This window comes from Sturnus vulgaris, chromosome Z (genome assembly GCF_052056855.1).
Source record: "Sturnus vulgaris isolate bStuVul1 chromosome Z, bStuVul1.hap1, whole genome shotgun sequence".
NCBI lineage: Eukaryota > Metazoa > Chordata > Aves > Passeriformes > Sturnidae > Sturnus > Sturnus vulgaris.
Genome location: NC_142283.1, coordinates 25,802,629 through 25,822,331, shown reverse-complemented (window position 1 = coordinate 25,822,331; position 19,703 = coordinate 25,802,629). Strand labels below are relative to the sequence as shown.

At 38.7% G+C, this 19,703-nt stretch overlaps 1 long non-coding RNA gene across 1 annotated transcript; it reads right to left on the bottom strand.

The window, feature by feature from the left end:
* Positions 1-8,198: 8,198 nt before the first annotated feature.
* Positions 8,199-16,092, bottom strand: LOC148219752 (uncharacterized). The gene is made up of 3 exons (XR_015799331.1): positions 15,993-16,092; positions 15,379-15,456; positions 8,199-9,104 (listed from the first exon to the last, which is right to left on the bottom strand). It is a non-coding gene; the product is annotated as an uncharacterized LOC148219752 (long non-coding RNA).
* Between the last annotated feature and the right edge of the window lie 3,611 nt (positions 16,093-19,703).

Below are 19,703 nucleotides of genomic sequence, written 5' to 3'. Positions count from 1 at the left end.
CCTGTAGAACTAGGACAAGAGGAAATGTTTTGTAACTAAAACAAAATTATTTTGAACCATTAAAAGGAAGAAGTTTTCTACAATGAGGGTGGTGATACACTGGCACCTGTTGCCTAGTGAGGTGGTAAGTGCCGTATCCCTGGCAACTCTCAAGATCAGGTCAAACGAGGCTCTGAACAACCTGATCCACTTAAGGATGTTCCTGTTAATTGGAGGGGCCTTGGACTAGAAGGCTTTTGAAGGTCCCTTCCAACCCAAACGATTCTATGATTCTGTGACCCACCAGCTAAGAGCACTGTAATAGCTGAGCATCAGCTGGTATCCACAGGGCTGAGCAGAAAAGTCATAACAGACAATTTCACATTTTCAGATAATAGACCTGGCTTTATCATTTTCTCCCTGGGAGAGACAAACCTTTGAGGCACCTAGAAGTAAGGGAGGCTTGGTTCTGCTTTGCTGCAATTTCATACACTCAGAATTGGAAATGAGAATGCAAAAGGCTGCGGGGGCTCTGTCCTCCTCTCCCCTCCCTTCTTTGCTCTGTAGAGGCCAATCTTTGAAAAAGAAGATGAAGTGGGGAATAGCAAACAGTTGATGAAATAGTTGTCAGGTATCTTTCTGTAAACTCTGGGTATTCTGAGGAACCTCTTGCTATATGTATGAAATGAGTTCATTATAATCACAGGATCATGTAGGCCAAGTTCTAAAAATTCTCCAATAGCTAACGAGCCTCTTGTTAAATATGTCATGTTGTTTACTTCTGTCATACTTAGGTTGTGCAGGCTCCCTGCTCCTGGACTTGCTATGATGATATATCATTAATGTAACTCCTTTTATGCTTCTCCTTCTTTCTTCTAAATACTGACTATTTGCCACCAATTGGAAGTAATGGGATGGTGTATTTCCATTTCCACTGATAATATTTCCTGCATCATTACTCTATTTGCTAGAAACAATTCTTTTTTGTTTTTAATGATCTGACTTATTGTTTATTTTCCACACACCTTTGCTTAGGGAAAACCTTTTTAGGTCTTCCTTAATTAGGAATAAACATTGTGGTCTTAGGAAGGAACATATGCTGTAGCGTTTCATAGATCCAATATTTCTTGTAACTTCCCACACAGAGTTTAACTGGTCATCAAAATTGTGAATTACCAGAGTTCCCTCTACTTTTTCCAGAAGAGGTGAGGAGAGAAAGAGTGTCCTCTGGCACGAAAAAGGAAACAACTCATGTCTATGAAAGCAGATCTCAGGTTGACAGAGGTTTCCATTTACTGTCATAATTTCGGAATCACAGAGATAAAGGAAATCAGTGCTATTGTAGCCCTCTAGAATAATCTGCCCAGCTGACACTATAACACAGCACTGAAGCTCAAAATACCTGTCTACATACACCATACATCGTGGCCCTCCAGTGCTTTAAGTCAGAGAGCAGATCCTGCTACTTTTGCCTCCATAACTGCTGTCTGGCATCTGAGCCGTGTTAATCGCCAGCCAGTCTCTGCTTACAGGCAGCAGGATGTGTCCTGTGTGAGCTTAGCCCACACTGAGAGGTTAAAGCTGAATCAAATTGCTGTACACTTACCATGTTCTGTAGCTGAAAATACAGGCACTCACAACAAGCCAGATTCGTGAACCATGGATAAGAGACCACATGCTGAAATTCAGCCTAAGAATGTGTCCCAAGGATGCAAATTGCGATCTGTTTTCTTGATTTCCTTCCACAGTGAATTCTGGTTTCTGCTGCTGCAGTCGTTTTAAAAGATATAGAATCACTAAAATCCTGCTTAAAAAAAAAGCAGTGGACTTCTCCCATGTAAAGATGTTGGCATATTGCATCCTTCTACTCTCCTACTTAAATGGCCATACAAATAATGCTTTTGCTGATCACTGAAGTAGGTAGTACACCAAAATAATAATTTTGCCTTTTTGCCCAAAATCACTAGCCAGGACTTCCCTTCTTTATGTACAATATTACTGTTAATGGCCAGTTAACAGTATCTTTCTCTTCTCTGTGTTCTCAGTGAAAGGAAATCACAGCTCTACAGTAGGTGTATGTCATAATGTACCAGACTATCATTTCCACTGCCATTTAATTCTCATGCCTTTCTAATGCTCATTTAAGCTAGCTGTTGCATATGATTCACCTATAACTGCAGTTTTTTACCCTGTTACAACAAAAATCTTTTAAACTATTTGCTATATTCTTTTTCTCCAACACCAATTGTTAAAGTAGTCACATTTGACTTGCATTTAGGGTTAAGCGACCAGCTGCAAAAATGTTTTTTTGGTCTTTCATGAGTTTTAAGATAGGCCTGACTTACTGTGCGCCTGAGATTAATCTATGCTGGAGGTCAAGAAAATATGATTTTATGTAGTTGCTATGATAAAGATCTTACTAATGAAAAGGAACTGGGGAGGCAGGGGGAGGAGAGGTCATACCGACTCAGAGCTCATCTGTTTGGATGAATGGATTCTTCAGGGTTTGGGTTTGCTCAGATACTTCAATTATCTTAGTTCTTTGTATTCTAATCAATTTTAATATCATGAGACAAGCAAATCTATATTTTGCAATATCCTTTTTTAAAAAAATATCTATGAAGGAGAAATATCTTAGTTAACTCAGTACAGCTGCTGCTCAGTTTGCCCAAACACATCTTTTTCAGCCTTTTTTTTCCTGTAACATACTTGCTGTTGAGTCTTATGCACAAACATGAGGAAAACAGTTTACCATAAGGCCATTAAATATTCGATGTTTTTAATATAGAAAGATAAACTTTAAAAGCAATGGTTTGGAATGGGATCAGCCTGAAAGAGACTCATTCATAGGAATGCTGATCCAGGTGTAAATGGCCCCTACAGGATGTGACCCAAAGTGTAGGCAACAGTCTGCCTCTCTGAGAAGTGTTTCTCTCAACCAGGAGACATCAAAGCAGGCAGAGTGGATATTTTTCCTTAAAAGTGGACTGTGGCAACTGGCACTCTCATAATGGATTTTCCTGAGAATGCTAAGGGAGTTGGAGAAATTTAGTGATACTGAAGTACTTAATCAATGTAAGACATACTTAGTTATATTTGGTAGGCTAAGATGGTATTTTGCCTTTGTGTTACTTGATGGATAAAAGATCTTAGCTCCTTTCAAGAACGGTGCTGTCCTCCAGCTCCTAAAGCTGGATGAGAAGTATGGAGGACACTGGTGACGTTACTTTCCTCTTTAAATCAAGAATAGATGAGGTTTATTTCATTGACTTTTTTGTTTAAGTCCTTGCAAGTAAGGGCAGAGATCTTATGAGAGCACAGTATTAAGTACACAAAAGAGTGGGGGATACAAACATGAAATTGAGATTTTGTGCTCTGTGTGCGTAAAAAAGTAGTTGAGAAAAAAATTAAACAAAAAACCAAACCAAAACAACAACAAAAAAAACCCCATACCCCCTGCCCCCCTAAAAAAAAACCCTAACAAAAAACAAAACAACTGGAGCTGTGCTGAAGCATTCCAAATGAGAAGCATATTAAATTAGAGTAGTTCAGTCAGCGCAAAACAATTCCTGTGCTGACTACTGTTTAAGCCTGGCCTAAACAGGCTATACAAATGGGCCTAAACCATTTGAGGCGCATTCTCTCGATGCTAATGAATGCTCTTTGCTGATGTCAGTGAGACTCTGTGCTGTCACTGAGGCTTTAACTTCACCCGTGCCCTGATGTAGAAATGAAGGTCCTGCAGCAGAGGAGCTTCCCGTAGGCACAGGAAGATGAGAAAAGAGGAGAGCTGTAGCACAGAAATCTCATTAATTGTTCTTACTGACAGCATGTTCTATGCCATTTCACAATAAGTCTCAGAGCTTTTAAGCAATAAAATATGTCTATGTAATGACCAACTTTCCAGAGTTACAAATTGAGGTGGGTATTGAGGAGGGGGGGATGTCCTTCTCTTCGCTTCAGCAGGAGATTGCAGGAATCATCCCTCTTACTAAGCTTACTGAACTTACTGAAAACAGACTTTGTAAGTTACTTTGACTAAAAGCCACAATATGGTGCCCTCTACTGAGGCATTTTTCCTCTAAAGAATTTTTTTTAGAGCTGTGGGAAATTTTCACATTTACCAGGGCTAGCTGTTAATTGTAGCAGCTACACTGCTTAATTTTGTAGCAGTAAACAGGCTCAGCAGAAGAAACACAGCTCAAGTCATCAGAGCTGGAATATTTTCACCACTTGATTTTCAGCTGTGAGCCTAAAAATGCCAATATGTATGTAATTTTTGTTTCGTTTACTTCTTTTAATCATTCATTCCTTTCTACAGCTGTAGAATGTAGAAACATTAAAAATAAGCAGGTGGGACTATAACAGGAATTGATCTGTGTAAACATAAAGGAAAAACACAATGTATTAGCTGTGTGATTATTCTATACAGAACTCTCGCATCTCCTATTTTCCTTTTGCATGTCTATCTTCCTTTTTTTTTTCTTTTGGGACTGAAGTCAGTAAACTGTCTTCCTTGTGCTTTATCACCAGAGTTAATTTTCTTCTAAATTAACAAATAAAAATGAAAAGCATTTTTTGTAGAAGAAGGAAGAATGCAACTGTCTCAAAATTATTAAAAAAGCTCTTAAATCCAATCTTTAAACTCCCGTGAGTGGCTAGTGCTTCACCCCCACATACCTTCTGCACACTGAACATCTGTATTAAGACATTTGGACATTTGTCAGTTTTGAAATATCTTTGCCTGCACCTCAAACATGGGCTCAGATGCATTCTGGTATGTATCAAGTTCTCCAGTACTATCAGTAACAGTAAGAAATCTCCTGTAACATCTAATCATAGGAGGCTTACATTTCTTATATTTTTTGTGTGTCTTTCAATTCCAACCAAATTTACATAATTTTTGAAAATATTTTGTATTACTTAGTCACCCTCAACATACATGTTTAGTACAGAGTTTTTTGCATTACTCTTTTAGTATTATAAAGTATGGCAGAAGTTTTGCAGTCTGCATGAAGTGTCCTAATGTTCAACATAACCACACCTTTAATGTTGCTTCTTGTGAAATGGCAGACTGGATTCTTGTTTATTTTACTGCAGAATGTGCTCCTTTTTTCCTCTCCTCTCCTCTCCTCTCCTCTCCTCTCCTCTCCTCTCCTCTCCTCTCCTCTCCTCTCCTCTCCTCTCCTCTCCTCTCCTCTCCTCTCCTCTCCTCTCCTCTCCTCTCCTCTCCTCTCCTCTCCTCTCCTCTCCTCTCCTCTCCTCTCCTCTCCTCTCCTCTCCTCTCCTCTCCTCTCCTCTCCTCTCCTCTCCTCTCCTCTCCTCTCCTCTCCTCTCCTCTCCTCTCCTCTCCTCTCCTCTCCTCTCCTCTCCTCTCCTCTCCTCTCCTCTCCTCTCCTCTCCTCTCCTCTCCTCTCCTCTCCTCTCCTCTCCTCTTTTCTCTATTTTAACTCTTCTCAGGTTTCTAAGAAAAACCTCTTAAAAACTTTTTCATTCTTCAAAACATGATCAATATAAATGAGAATTTTGGTGTAGGCAGCTTAGATTTTTTCTTTAACTTACAAAATTTAGTGGGAGCCATTAAGTTAAGAAAATACAGCTAGACTGTAGTTTTCACAGTAAAAAAAAAAGTATGCAGTGCTTTCTACATTGGCGAAGAACTTAGGAAGCAAGATTTCAAATAAATCTAGAATAAATTCTCCTGAACTTTAGTCTAGAAGTATGTGAAGAGTTGTTGATTTATTACTATAACTATGTCTAAATTAGATTTTAAAATTATTATTTCTGGAAGTTACATATGAAACCCCTTTTATGAATATTCCTTATACACCTTAACATTTCTGGATACTGAGTCCGTTGCAACAATACACCCAGCATGCAGAAGAACAACGTATTTGAATGTCTTTATTTTGCTTAAGTATACAGAAAAAATGTGTTCACAATAGGTAGCTTAGCTTTCTGTCTGTTTGGTGGTTTTTTTCACTTTTGAGGCTTCAGCAGGTCCTTAGATCAACATACTAATTTTTTATATATGGACTGATGGGGATCAGAAAAGGTCAGACTAAATTATGTGCTTTGCACACTACCATTACTTCCCAGAACTGCTCAGCTACAGAGTCATAAATAGATGTTATTTGTAACTAGAGCAGGTGGTTAATTAAAAAAAATACTGTAGAAGGTGTTAGGGAGTTATGCAAATCAGTGTTAATTTTTTTGTCTGATGTCAAATAAAAGCATAATTGTATTTCTAAGTTTTTATTTGTATTTAGCAGAATCACTCAGTAAAATTAAAAGCAGCTTTGTCACCTCTGATTAATGGATTTTCAAAAATAACTTGTGCTATATGGATTCCAATGTCAGTGCAAGCTGCCATGACTTAATCGTGATTTAACCACAAGCTCTCCTCTGTAGTTTGGAAGGAGATTGCAGGAATCAATCCCAATATTTTCTCCCAGTCTCTATAATTGCCATGGAGTGGTGTACTAGCCATGCTGGATATGTAGGACAATTACACTACCAGCAATTCAGAGTTAACCATCAGTTGCTCTGATTTTCACATTTATCTACTGGTCATTAATAATTTCAGAAACACCAAATATCCCTTAAAAGAACAAATATCCATTTCACTTCTCTTTTTTATACGATGGAAATTCTGGGGCATATAAGACCCCTTGAAGTCTTAAAAACATAGCTTTCCTCACTCCTCTGCACCATGTATTTATGGCAGCTCCTCCCTGGCATACCATTCTTCTCCTTGCTTCATGTAAAATTCTTTTGGCTTGTCATCTTTTTCATGTGGTTTATCTTCCTTTCTTTCATCTCCCCATCTTTTCCCTCATGGCCCCAAGCTCACTATTTTCTTAATAAACTAAGCTAAAATAGTACTGTCTCCTTGAATTTTGTCACACACCCCCCACCACCTCCCTTCCTTCTTATTTCAGTAGATATAATACAAGATTAGACCCGAAAGAAGTCAGCTTCAGTGCAATCCCTTTAAATGATCAGTACCTATTTATAACATCTGAATATTTAAAATAGTTTCTCCTAAGATGCTACTGGTGCTGGGATAATTTTTTTTTTTAAAAAGCATAACCTAACTAATAGATTTTGTATTCTGCTTTTTGTATTCCGGCACTCTCTGGAAGAAAACTCTCTCACTGTAGTTTTACAGCTCCATACCTGTAAAACAATGAATTGCTCCTTTTGTTCCACCCTCGACCAGAAGCTCTTGTTCCAGTTTCATTTTATGTACACTGAATCAGTTCCCTATGCTCATATGGACTGCTCATTTTAAGCACTAAAATTCCTTGGTTGATTGAGGTAAGTTTTAGCAAAAATAAAGATGAACATATCTGCAGACTTTAAAGTGGAAGACTGTGGTACAGATTTTGTCTCCTCTATGTTTTTTCTTCCAGCCTGGGTCACCAAATGGCTACAGGGAATTTTGGACTCCAAGCCCTATTTTCTGACTTTCAAACAATCTCCAGTATCTGTGCATACATGTTGCAGGAAAAGTAGAACAAGGTAACACAGCATGAAATATTTTGGAAAGAAAATGTGATATCTGTTTATGAAATCTTTAGGCAAGCTGGTTTTTTGTGTTCACACTTGTTCTCTCACAGTCTTCATACACTTACTCCTTTACACACACACACACACACACACACACACACACACATGCATCAAGGTGTGTGTGGTCCAAGGGGACATGCAGGTATTTCCATTCATATCTACTGCATTCATACACCAACTTTAATATTTCTGTTAAAAATCTACAGCCTCAAATGGAGAAATATTTGGAAAAAAAAAAGTCTGGAAAACTTTGCTGTTTTCTTTCTACTATACAGTCTATGTCATAAGGAGAGGCAAAAAGTGATTCACCCATATTTTAATGTAACACATATCTCTGCTCTAAGACCACAGTGACTGTCACTTCAGTAAAAAAGAAGGCTGGGTGATAGCAAACATTCTCCTCCTAATATAACTCTGTCTTTTTGAGTATGTGATCATATTAAAAGACACAGAAGTCCCAAATATGGGAGAATGGGAGAGAATTAAGCTGCTAAAAGAACATGAATACCATGGTAACTATTATTTCCAGAATTCACAAGTTACAATTTGAGTTAAAAAGATATCTATCACTAATTATGAAAGATACCTTGTATAGGCTAATAAAATAAAGTCAAAGACATCAATTTTTAAAATTTTTTTAACCCAGTCATTAAAACAAATTCAGTCTTTATGCTTAAGACTAAAAATACCTTTTAACTGCATTGAAAGACCAACAAATTTTTGTTGCAGTGTAACATTTACTAGTTTAAGGATTATAGATAGATCATTAACTAGAAAAAGCCCCAATAGGTTCTTTCTTGATTTTGAAGGGTGCATAAAATACTGCTTTCTTCTACTCATTATTTAAATTCCCCTAAAGTGCTATAATCAAAGGAATGAATACAATAGAGTAATGTTAGCGGGTTTATTTTGCAAAAGTTTGCAAAAGTTCAAGTGCTAATCTACTTAAACATGTATGTAGCTCCAGAGGTAAACTTATTCATGCACAGCATGTAATTCTTGTATTCAGGGTTTGTATGTAGTAACACTTTTACTGAATGCAATGTATAGGACCAACTCTGTCATCTAAAACACTGGTGATATGAAAACCAAACCTTTAATAGCTGGCACATACGTACTTCATGTAGCAGTACTTGCATATTCAGCAGTACTTCATGAAGTTTCAATAAAAATCACTAGCAATTCTACTGATTTTGAAGTTCAGTATAGGTCCCAGTGCTTTTTTTGCGCTAAGATCTTCACTTTAATTGAAAGAAAATGTTATGATGATCAACTCAATAAAAGTAAAAATCTTTATGTATGTGAATAATTACTGAACTAATTAACTCCCATCTGCCAGTTGTCAGAAGTAAGAATTACATTAAAAGATTGTGAAATTCCTCTTATATAGATTTAATAAATAATGGTGGCTGGATCATTTCAATATTGATCCTCTTCAGGGCTTCTCTTCTGCGAATACTGATGCTTGGTAACCAGGTGAATCAGTTCTGAGGTCACTTTCATTCCAGCTTGGCAGTAAGTCTGGCAGAATGTGTAAAAGTATGAAGGTAAACCTACAGGGATGGATAAAGATTATCATATGGTTATCTACAAGGGGAATTAATAACTTTCCTGGGTGAGATAAAGCAGTTCTATCTATCAGAAAAATGCACACCTCATTCTAGCTTGGGAACTTTCAGTTATGGAAAGTTTTCTGTGGAGAAGGGTATTAAGATGACCCTTGCTAGGAATTCTCTTTCAGACATAAAGAAAAGTGAGGAAAAAAATAATTTAGGCTTACCTTCAACATTTCCAGAACTTTTGAATGGAATGTCTCTACTCCTACTTTAAAAAAATTGAAAGAGCGTTTCAGGGGCCACAGAACTTCTGTAGACTGTATAGAAAAATCTGAAAAATTAATCAAAATATACTGTCCCTCTCTCTTTTCCTGGAAGCCTTACTTCCTTACTTGCAGATAATTTTTGAATTGTGTAGTGCTCTGCTATTCAAGCATTTGTATGACAGATTTCTACAGAGGGAACAGGTTATGATTTGGGGCATTTAATAATCTACAACGGAAATGGAAATGCAAAATCAGAGAAAGGACCCAATGTTGAATAGACTAACCTGGCACCTCTTCTGTTCCCCTTAGTATATAGTGTTTTATCCTTGACGGCCAACTATATAGTCAGCAATGATCTCTTCCTCACAATTTGAGTCACAATTGATTCAGCAATCCAAAATTATTGCAGAGTGGAGTGCAACATTACCACCTGTTTAAGGCTAGTGTGTCCCAAAGCTTTGCATATATTTACGAAAATATAATTACAAGATGTGGGTGCAAAAGCAATAGAGATAAATTTGCACAAGTACATCTCAGTTTGCTATAATTTTTTTTAATTGAGAGGAATTAATTCAAAGATAGAGTGTAGGAGAGGCATGAAAACTACTCATCTCAGTTGTAGATGTTTTTTTTCCATGCTGGTCATATGGCAAACTAATATACCTGGGGTTTTTAACCAACAATATGGGGTCATTAATTTATATGCTGAGGTAGCCCACTCAGTTTTCAAATACTGACCTAGGTTTTTAAAACCAAGTAATGGAACTGAGATTAATCTCACTACACCATTTTGCATTACTTGGTGACTGAAGGATTAAATATTGTGGACTTGTACTCACACAAAATTGATGTTTAAGGCTAGGATCATCATTCAGCTGGCTGAATGATTTATTATAATGGCTGTATAAAGATAAAGATAGTTCTTAAAGAAAGTTTTATTTTTTAAACTCTCCTTATTCTCTTGAAGTTTTATAGTGGTGAAGAAAAGCTACTGACATTTGTATCTAATAATATGGCCCTACCTATGATGCAGACTGATGTGATCTTTAAGGCACCTTCCAACTCAAATAATTCTGTGATTTGATGACTGGCTATGTTGACTTCTTTACTTGTCTCCGTTAATTGACAGTTGCATATTTTAAAAAGAAATACAAATATTGTGAAAATGCCAGGGTGTGTCTTGATATTTTTTCTTAGGCATGAGGTTCAAGAGTAACATTGCTTCCATACATATCTGAAATCTAAAGGCCCCTCTCCTGAAGGCAGAATGAGCATCTGTTAAGGCACATAAAATTGTTCACTTCTTGGGTTACAAGCAAGTTTCATGGTCTAAGCATAAATATGTTGTGTCATCAAATGCTGTACTACCAAGTGCCAAATGTGTCTTGAAATGAATATTCAGTTTAATGTTTATATAAAAAATAGGCTAAAATCCAACCTGAGCAATTCTTTGTTTTGTTCTGAATTTGTTGCCTATTTTTTGCACAATGAACGAGCAGCCCTATTAAAAATACTGTGGAGTATTTGTTCATGGTGTCTGTTCATTTCCTAAGGTATTACAAATGTTTCTGACAATGTTGTAGTGGAGTCTGGGAACTTTTGATGTAAGCAGGTGGGGGAAAGAAAAACTGAGTGTAATTAAAACTTAAATGTTGAAAGTTTGATCTTGCAGTCTCTGCTCAAAATTACTTCCCTGTGTAGAGGTAGTTCAGCTTGAATAAACACCACACTAAAGGCTTCTAAGAAACCATAAAAATTTTCCCATTGTTTGTCCCTTCATGCTTCAGTGAGGTGACCAGGCATGCTTTAGAAAAAGTAGTTATTAATCACCAATGTTCTATACTGCTTCTTCCAGTGGTGACCCAGAAAACAATCTATCTGTTCCCAGTGTCAAGTGCCTAAACACTGCAAGGCAAGACTGATCAAGTGGCTAAGGCATTGGACGCAATTTAAAAAATAGACATTAATAATACCTGATTCTGTTTTAAAGTTACTGTGACACACCAGAGGTCACTTTAACTTTATTTTTGAGACATAAATTGGCTTTTCTATGTAGTCCATTATCATACGATGATGACTCAGATGAACATAAAAATGCAAAGTTAATTTTCCAGTGATCTGGGAGAATAAAGCTCTACCTCCACATCTTTCACATTGAGTGGAATAAAATTAACTCAGAAAACACAACTCTTTTGATATAATATTTAGTCTGTTTTGTAACAAGAAGCCTATTCCTATTTAGTTTATAACTTTTTTTCTGTGAATGATACAAACAATACTTAATTTAAAAGATTTTACCTATAACCTTCAAAATCCAGAGACTGCTGTTACTTTGTGCTTTAGAAAATAAATTGTACTGTGGTAATTACTAATAATTTCACTAGAAATAGCTTTATGACCCAAAATCTGGAATTTGACATATCTTCATGGCACATTCAGACTATGAATTCTAAGCGAGCCTTAAGGCTGATTTTATTGTTTGACTTGCAGAAAAGTGTACGATCACCTTCATACATTGTGCAAGCAAGTTATGACTGTTTACTCCTTTAAAAATTGAAGTTGTATTTTGTTGGGGTCTTGCCACTCTCAGAACATGCTTTGGTTGAACTAAACTGAACTAAAGTTTTATTAGTATCCACCAAAAGTATTAGTATAAGACTTATCTGTCTCTACAAAATTGAAAGGCATAAAAAAGAAGAAAAACACCTATATTAGTTAGAAAATAAGAACAGTATGCAGCAACTCTAATACAGAACTTCTGAATACAACTCCTGTCAGACTTTTATTTCACTGTATTTAACTTCCTTAATTAAAATTCTGTAAACTGGAGAATAGAAAAAGTCTTCCACAGTGCACATTATAAAAAGCAGAGCTGTATGACCCACTCCTAGCAGTAGATACATGAAAAGAAACAACATTTTGTTTGACAGAGTATTTGGCCTTTGAAAAACTTGTATTTTTTATTATGACTCATATTTTGAAAAGGAATCTCATGAGTTTGAAGCAAAAGCAGAAGTACTTTCAAGCCCCAAAAGCCCAAAAGTCAGTTGTCTGTGCCCTACAATGTCACAGCAATGGCAAACTTGCAAAGATGACAGTCCCACAGAAGACTCTCAGTAACAACTCTGGCAGCATCATGCTGCTGTGGCAGCAATCTGAGTACACCTAAAGCAGGTATACACACAAATAAATTCTTCACTAACAGGAAGAGGACATCAAAAACTGTTCTCAGAAACACAAGGAATAGCACATATTTGCGTGGTGCTTATGATTGCTTTTCTGTGCCTTATACCACAATTATGAAATATCCACAGGGCCTTCATTCATAGGCCTTTCCTCAAGACTTCCCTGCCAGACCCAAGAGCAGTTGGCCATCAGCTTTCCTGAGGGAGGTCACCCCTTTGTGCTAGGAGATGCTAAGACCTCTGTACTCCTCCCAGGCTCCCTGTCACTGCCTTCACGTTCTGTACACTCTTCTTTACATTTGTGTTTTGCTCCAAGCTCCTTGCCTCAGGCTCCATGCAGGCCTCCTGGTGTTTTTGCCTGACTTCCTTGCTCATGGAGCCTGGGGAAGGTGATCCTTTCCTTGAGTAACAACCAACTCTCTTGGACATCTTTTAACTTCAGGTGCTCGTCCTATGGGACTCTTTCAAGCAGATTCATGAAGAGGCCAATGTCTGCTTGTTCCTGGATGTAGTGTGCCTCCAACACACAGATATTGGGGTGGCTGAACCTCTCCCATGAGCACCAGGACTGAAAAACGCAAGGATAATTCCCGTTCTCTGCAGAGATTCTCATCCATATGGCTGATGAGACTGGGAGCACAAAGTTGTCCAGTCTCAAGGCCAGAGCCTACAGAGAGTCTGAATTGCTGCTTCTGACTGCTGAATGGGAAGGTGTAGAGAAGACGCTCTCCGTGAAATTGTATGGTGAAGAAACAAGTGGAAACACACACCAAGTGGGAACATGAGAAATTCCAATTAGGTGTAATGGAAAGCTTTTTGACTGAAACCATGGTTAAGCACTGAAACATTGTCCAGGGAAGCAATGAAATCTTCAGTTCTGGGTTTTTTCAAGACCTGAATGGACAAAGCCCTGGGCAAACTACTTGTGATCTACAGGAACCTACTTTAAGGAGAGGCTTGGCCCAGGTGACCTTCATGGCCACTTTCAGCATAAATCACACTTTAACTTTGGTCTTGTTAATGGAAAGTGAAAAGAAAGCTTTTCATCAGCATTGAATGACTGCTTCCAAGCCTCTCAGTAGTTCAAACTGTTCCAAACACTTCAGTGGGTCTTGGACTCTGCTCAGCTAAAAGATCTAAATCAGGCAAATGTCACCACCCTGTCACAACCTATTGGCATGCCTTCATGTGGTTCTTGATAAATATTTGAACATACTAATGAATGAATGTGAAGAGTAAGTTTGTAGGTGGAATGAGAAGGGCTGAAATGAGGGTATCAGGCAACTGTACTCATAATATGCAGTCAAGTCCTTCTCTGCTAGGGATGAAAATACTTTCTTGCCAGGCATACAGTATACTGACAAATACAGTAACAGCAGCATTTAGAAGCATATGTGGAACAGCCTTGTGGTGTGTATAGTACACACATGTGTATAAATATGTGCATAAGTGTTGGAAAACAATCCTGTGAGTGATTATTAAGCAAACACATTGCACTGAAAGTTGTCAGATCATGCAACAAGTTGAAACTTTTGACAGTTTATACAAAAGCTGCCTTAGATTGTCAGGTTCAGTCTAATCATGGACAGAAGTAAGAAGAAGGAAGCTGTTATCTGCGCTGAAAATTTAATTCTAGCATCAGAGAAAAACAATATTTTCTTGTCTATTGATGTATGAACTGCTTTTCACAAAATTTCTGATGCTATCAAATGACCTGTGTTGTATATTAGACTTACTGAAGCTTAATTGCTTTTGGCTATGACTTTGTTCTATTTTAGTTTGAAGTTTGTATCTTATTTAAAATAGCCTTTCTATTTTTTACTGGGTTTGCTATATTTGCTTTAAATAGAATTTTTTTTTGCTTTTCTTATATCTTACATGGTACTGTGAGCCAAATAAGTAGTATAGTCCTGTCTATGTAGCTAAAGAGATGAAAGCAACATGCTTCATATTCCAGCTGGCAAAGCATTAAACAAGACTAGTGACAAATCAGTAACACAAATATGTTTTTATCCTGCCCATTAATTATTTTAATTTCTTGAAATTCTCCTTTCCCATTCTCCCAACAAGAATCCATAAGAGCATGTCTTCTGAGTTTTATGTAATTTGACTTTTTTTGCTTATAGATTTTTGTGGGATTTGAACGTCACTAAATTTCTCTAAAGGATGTTTAAAGGGAAACATGGGATTTACTAACAAATAGAGGAGACATCAGAAAAATTAACCAATCGATTAATCTATTAATCTTTTTATCCCATTAAAATGATACAGCTAGTTAATATAATCAGCAAAATGCTGATGTGCCTCAGAGAGGCATAAATGAAGATAAAAGCGCTCATGAGAATAATTCACCCAGATGGAGTAACTTACTATTATAGTCACAGGTATTGGAAGAACAGACCCTCCCAAATAATGCCCATCTCCACTGAATGGAAGTCTGGAGTGTGATTAGGGGTTTGCAGAGCATTAGACTACTTTAAGTCACAACAAAATCCTTAATAATTTGTTTCCAACATGTATTTAGTGTATTTAATAAGGAGTTAAACATGTTCTTTGGAAACTCTTACCCAGCTTTGTTGTTTAATATTATGATATTAGATACACTGTGAGGAAAGTATATGCTTTCATAAGTCACTTAATCTATAGCTAGAATAACATTCATTATGAGGTCATAATATCTTTTTAGAATAGAAAGTTAAGCTACTTGAGAAAGGAGCAGAGATATGTTTGACTTTGTCAGTAAAATGGTCTTTTAAGAAATCTCTGTAAGGCTTAAATCATAAATACAAATCAATGGTTTAATACCTGCAAAACACTCACCGTGTTTTAAATCATGACTGGAAAACAGAGATTAGCTGCCTTGTTGTTTCAGCTGTGGGAACTTGAGCATCCTCTCCCCTTGGGAAGAAAAATCAGAAGTGAGCTCGGAGGGTAGAGATGAGGCAGTTTTCTTCGTGGAACTGCAGCAGTGTCCTGCACTCAGCACGCATACATGAACCCCTGTGTTTATTCTTAAGTGCCGTGGTAGGGCATAACGAATCAGGACCCTGACCAACGCTGTAGGAAACCCTTTCAGTACTAGTAAAGAGACTCAATTTCAGAGGGGCCCCTTCTCGATCTTAAGAAAGAAAAGCAGGCCCCACAAAGGTGTGTCACAGTTCAACAGGTACTTTGCCATCTTTTTATTGACTTGGTGTTTTCACCCTCTGAAGTGTAAACAGGAGGGGGAAACGCTTGGCTTAGAGCTGTGCACATGTGGCTATTGCTAGACATTAAGAATGAACATATTTTATTATGGGGAAACTACTTATTTATTTCCCTAGAGCTATTAACGTAGCGTACTTAGAAAAAGCCTCCTGGCACGATTTTGGCACGATCTAGACGGGAGAGAAACAGGTGTCGTAGCTTGCCATGTCTGAGCACAGCACACCTACCTGTCCCTTTCGCCGCCTGTTTCCTAATTCACATAGCAGACCAGAACTTCATTTTGCGGCGGGGACTGCCGCCCGCCCGGCTGCTCGGGGCAGTCCCCAGTCCCGGGCGGTGCCGCCCCTCCCCGCCTGGGCCCGCCCCGGCCCGGCCCGCCCCGGCCCGCCCCTCCGCCGCGCCCGGCGGCGCCCATAAAGCCTCGAGGCGGGCCCGGGGCGGCTGTGGGGCTCGGGTGAGCCGCGGGCATGGAGCAGCGGCGGCTGAGCCCCGGCAGAGCCGAGCGGGGCAGCGCCGCCGAGGGCACGGCGAGTGGCGGCCGAGGACGCCTGGCCGAGTCCTGGCGGCGGCTGAGCTCCCGGCGTGGCTCCAAGCGCACCGGACCCTCCTCGCCCGCGCTGGCGGTGAGTGTCCGCGGCCGCGCTGCTCCGCCCGGGCACCTGCTCGCTCCGGGGCTGGGGCGGGAGTGGTGAGGAGCAACGTGTTGCGCTTTGGGAGGAGGAATCACCTTTCCCGTGCGCTGAGCCTGACTTTGTAGGTGTTAACAGGTGCGGGTCTCCGGTTGGGATCTCTCCGTGCGCTCCCCGCGGAGGGAGCGGCAGCGCGGCTGGCGCAGTGGGAAGTAGCTGCCTGCGACTCGTGCTCGCGTTGGACAGCTGAGGGCAACAGTGGTAGCAACCACAAGGGAAAAACTCGAAAGCGTGTGGGCAAAAACCAGTTTCTTGGGAACCAGGGGTTTTCCTCTTGGGTGGGTGTCCCCTTGTTCGTGTATGTGCCTTCAGCCAGGTCGATGGGATGAGATCTTCCGGGAATCTCTAGGATGGGTAGACAAACGTTTTAATGGAGGTGCATGCTACAGCATAGATTACAAGTTAGGGAAACTAACGTCTTGATCAGACATAAAGGGAAATTGAGAGAACAAACTGAGCATTCAAACAGAAGGAGTGGCATTTATTACAGTGCTTGACGGTCTGTCTCCTTGGGGTCCGAATCCTATAGGTAAGTGCTGAACAAACACACGCAAACAGATTTTGGAAGAACTGTTCACTGTCCAAGGACAATCTCAGTCCTCATGTTCTTAGAAACAGCATTGTGTATTCCTACCTAAAGCAGACTGGTCTGGTGTGATACACCTTATTCAATAGATCAAATATATAATTTTGAAAATAAACACGTATTTGTAAGCTTTTGACTAGGGGGTAAAATGACCACGGGTTGAATGTCAATAGGGAAAATAATGTAAGGGTAGAGACCTACGGTATAAAGGATGTCATGGCAACAAGAAAGCATCATACAACGTAACAATATTATCTTGTGGAGGGGTAACAGGAGTAGTATTACATTCATCTGTACCATGCTATAGATTAAAATGTAGGGTGGGGTTTTGCAGACTTTTTTTAAATAATGCACTAACTTCTCTTTGCAATAGGTGACTTAAACCCAGGTAAGGATTATATGACAAGAAAAATGCACAGTGCAGTTGTGGGTTGGTGTTGGTTGGTTGGTTTGTGGGGGGGGGTTTGTTTTGGTTTTTTGGGGCTTGTTGAGTTTCTGTTGTTCTAAACAAAGTTGTTGTTCTTGTGGCTTACAGCTGAGATGAATTCTTACTCCAGCCAGAACCCTGAATGAAATTCAGGTTGCAAGTGTTTCGCCAGAATTGAAAGGTTGTATTAATCTTTGCTTAATCTTTGCTTTTCCAGAATCTTTCTGAAAGGATGAGCAACTTCTTCCTATTTTCTTCTCTAAAGTAGTACTATATTGGTGTTTTTATGTTACTGAATTTGCATTACATTAAACCCACCCAAACTTCATGAAGTGCAGGACAGATGGGAATGACAGATTCTGAATTTTTTAGTTTGGTAATTTGTTAGGAGTTTTTTGTAGTTTTTGTCAGGTTTTTTGAAAACATTGTTTGTTGTTGAGAATGGGTAACTATTAGTTTGTTTTCTTTATTTATGTTTTTTTTTGTGTTTCTGAAATCGCATTTCAACTCTAAGAATAATTCACTTGGAACCATTTTCCAAAGCAATGCCAGAACATACTAATTCTTAAGACATTTCCCACATGCACCTTTTTTTTTTTCCCCTTCCCACTTGCACCCACGCTATCCCTGGGGAAAAAATAAAAAAGTGTAAGATTTCAGTCCTTTTAACATCAGTGTTTTGGCCTCATCCCCCTGCCTTGTCCCCTGGACTGTATTTTTGTGATAACTTCTGTTTGTCTGGCATAGTTTACTTTTTAAAGGTTGTCACTTGTCTGAGGAGGATTTTTGGGGGTTAGTGCTGAAGCAGGAGTTTGGTATCATGTGATGCCATGCATGTGTATTTTTTGGTTGTTTTGGTTTTTTTTTCCCCTGAAATCTATATTTTCTGGCCTTCCTTTTCTTTATGCACTTGTAGGAATTGCTAATACTGATGTTTCACACTTCATTGCTTGTTACATTTTTACTGATTAATCCTGAGCGTTGGCTGCTGTTTTATGACTTTGTTAATTCCTAAAGAATAATTGGTAATCTTATTTCTTTACCAAAATGGTTAGGAATAGGGTCTGGGAGGGTGGGTGTGGAATTGAGGTGTGTTAAATTTTATTTACCTTGTTTTGATATTAGTGTTTGAGTGATAGAGAGGGAATTGCTGCATTGGCATTAGTGGAAGAAGTGAAGGATATTTGAGATAGAAAAGGTTTGAAAGAGCCAACACTGCCTAGAGCACACACATAGTGGACTCCAAATGATTTCTAACTATGATCTTTGTTTAGAATAACCCTGGTTTAATTTTGAGTAAAGGAATTACATATTGAAGGAGTGAAATATGGTTATAGCTTTAGAAATTAAGCCTTTTCTGCTTTTACTTCCTCTCTCCATCATCTGCTTGTGTACCCCTGGAAAGGGAAAAGAGTGTGGAACTCCCCTACTCAAACTGATAAAAATTTTGCCACTCAAATGAGCAGATCACATTTTTGGATCATGTTGAATTTCTGCCCATAAAGGGAATTGTTTGGACATTTTCTGCCAAGATCTTGAGAGTCATTTATACTTACAGCCTCTGAATTATGTGAGTTTTCCAACCCATTTTAAGCAGATGCTGCATAGTGTTCTAGTTCAATCAAAATTGAGATAACTGGATGCTCTGCTCTACAGTTTCTGATCACAGCAGTTTTTTTTTTCTCTTTTGTTCAAAGATTAAATTGCTTTTGAGGTGAAATTTCCCCCAGGATATTTACAGTAGCTCCGATACAAAATGACAAGTGAGAGACATAAGAACACATGAAATAAAACTTTACTTTCCTGTGGTGCCAGTGAAATTATAGCTGTGAACCAGGTCATTGGTCCTGTATTGGATGCTGCAAATCAGATGGGCTGAGTACAAATAACTGATGAGAAGTAATCAGCTTTCTTTATGGGGGAATAGAACTCTGTGTATGTGGGTGAGGAACATTATATGTGCAAGTGTAATCCACTGAGTGAAGAGCTGAATTTCAAATTTGTCATGGAGCAGATTGAACAAAATTTAGCTTGACCTCCGATTTTCATATTTGTGAATTTAAGAAATCAGATGTAATTTTCCCTTTTTCACTTATTGTAGCAAGAGCACCTTTGCCATGAGGCTGACCAGTCTGGTGAGGAGACTTTTAAACTAGCAGTGACATGGGAGGCACATTGCAGCCCTAAGTTGTGTGATAAAATGGTGGAGCAAGGAGAGAAAGAAAAGTACAGGATG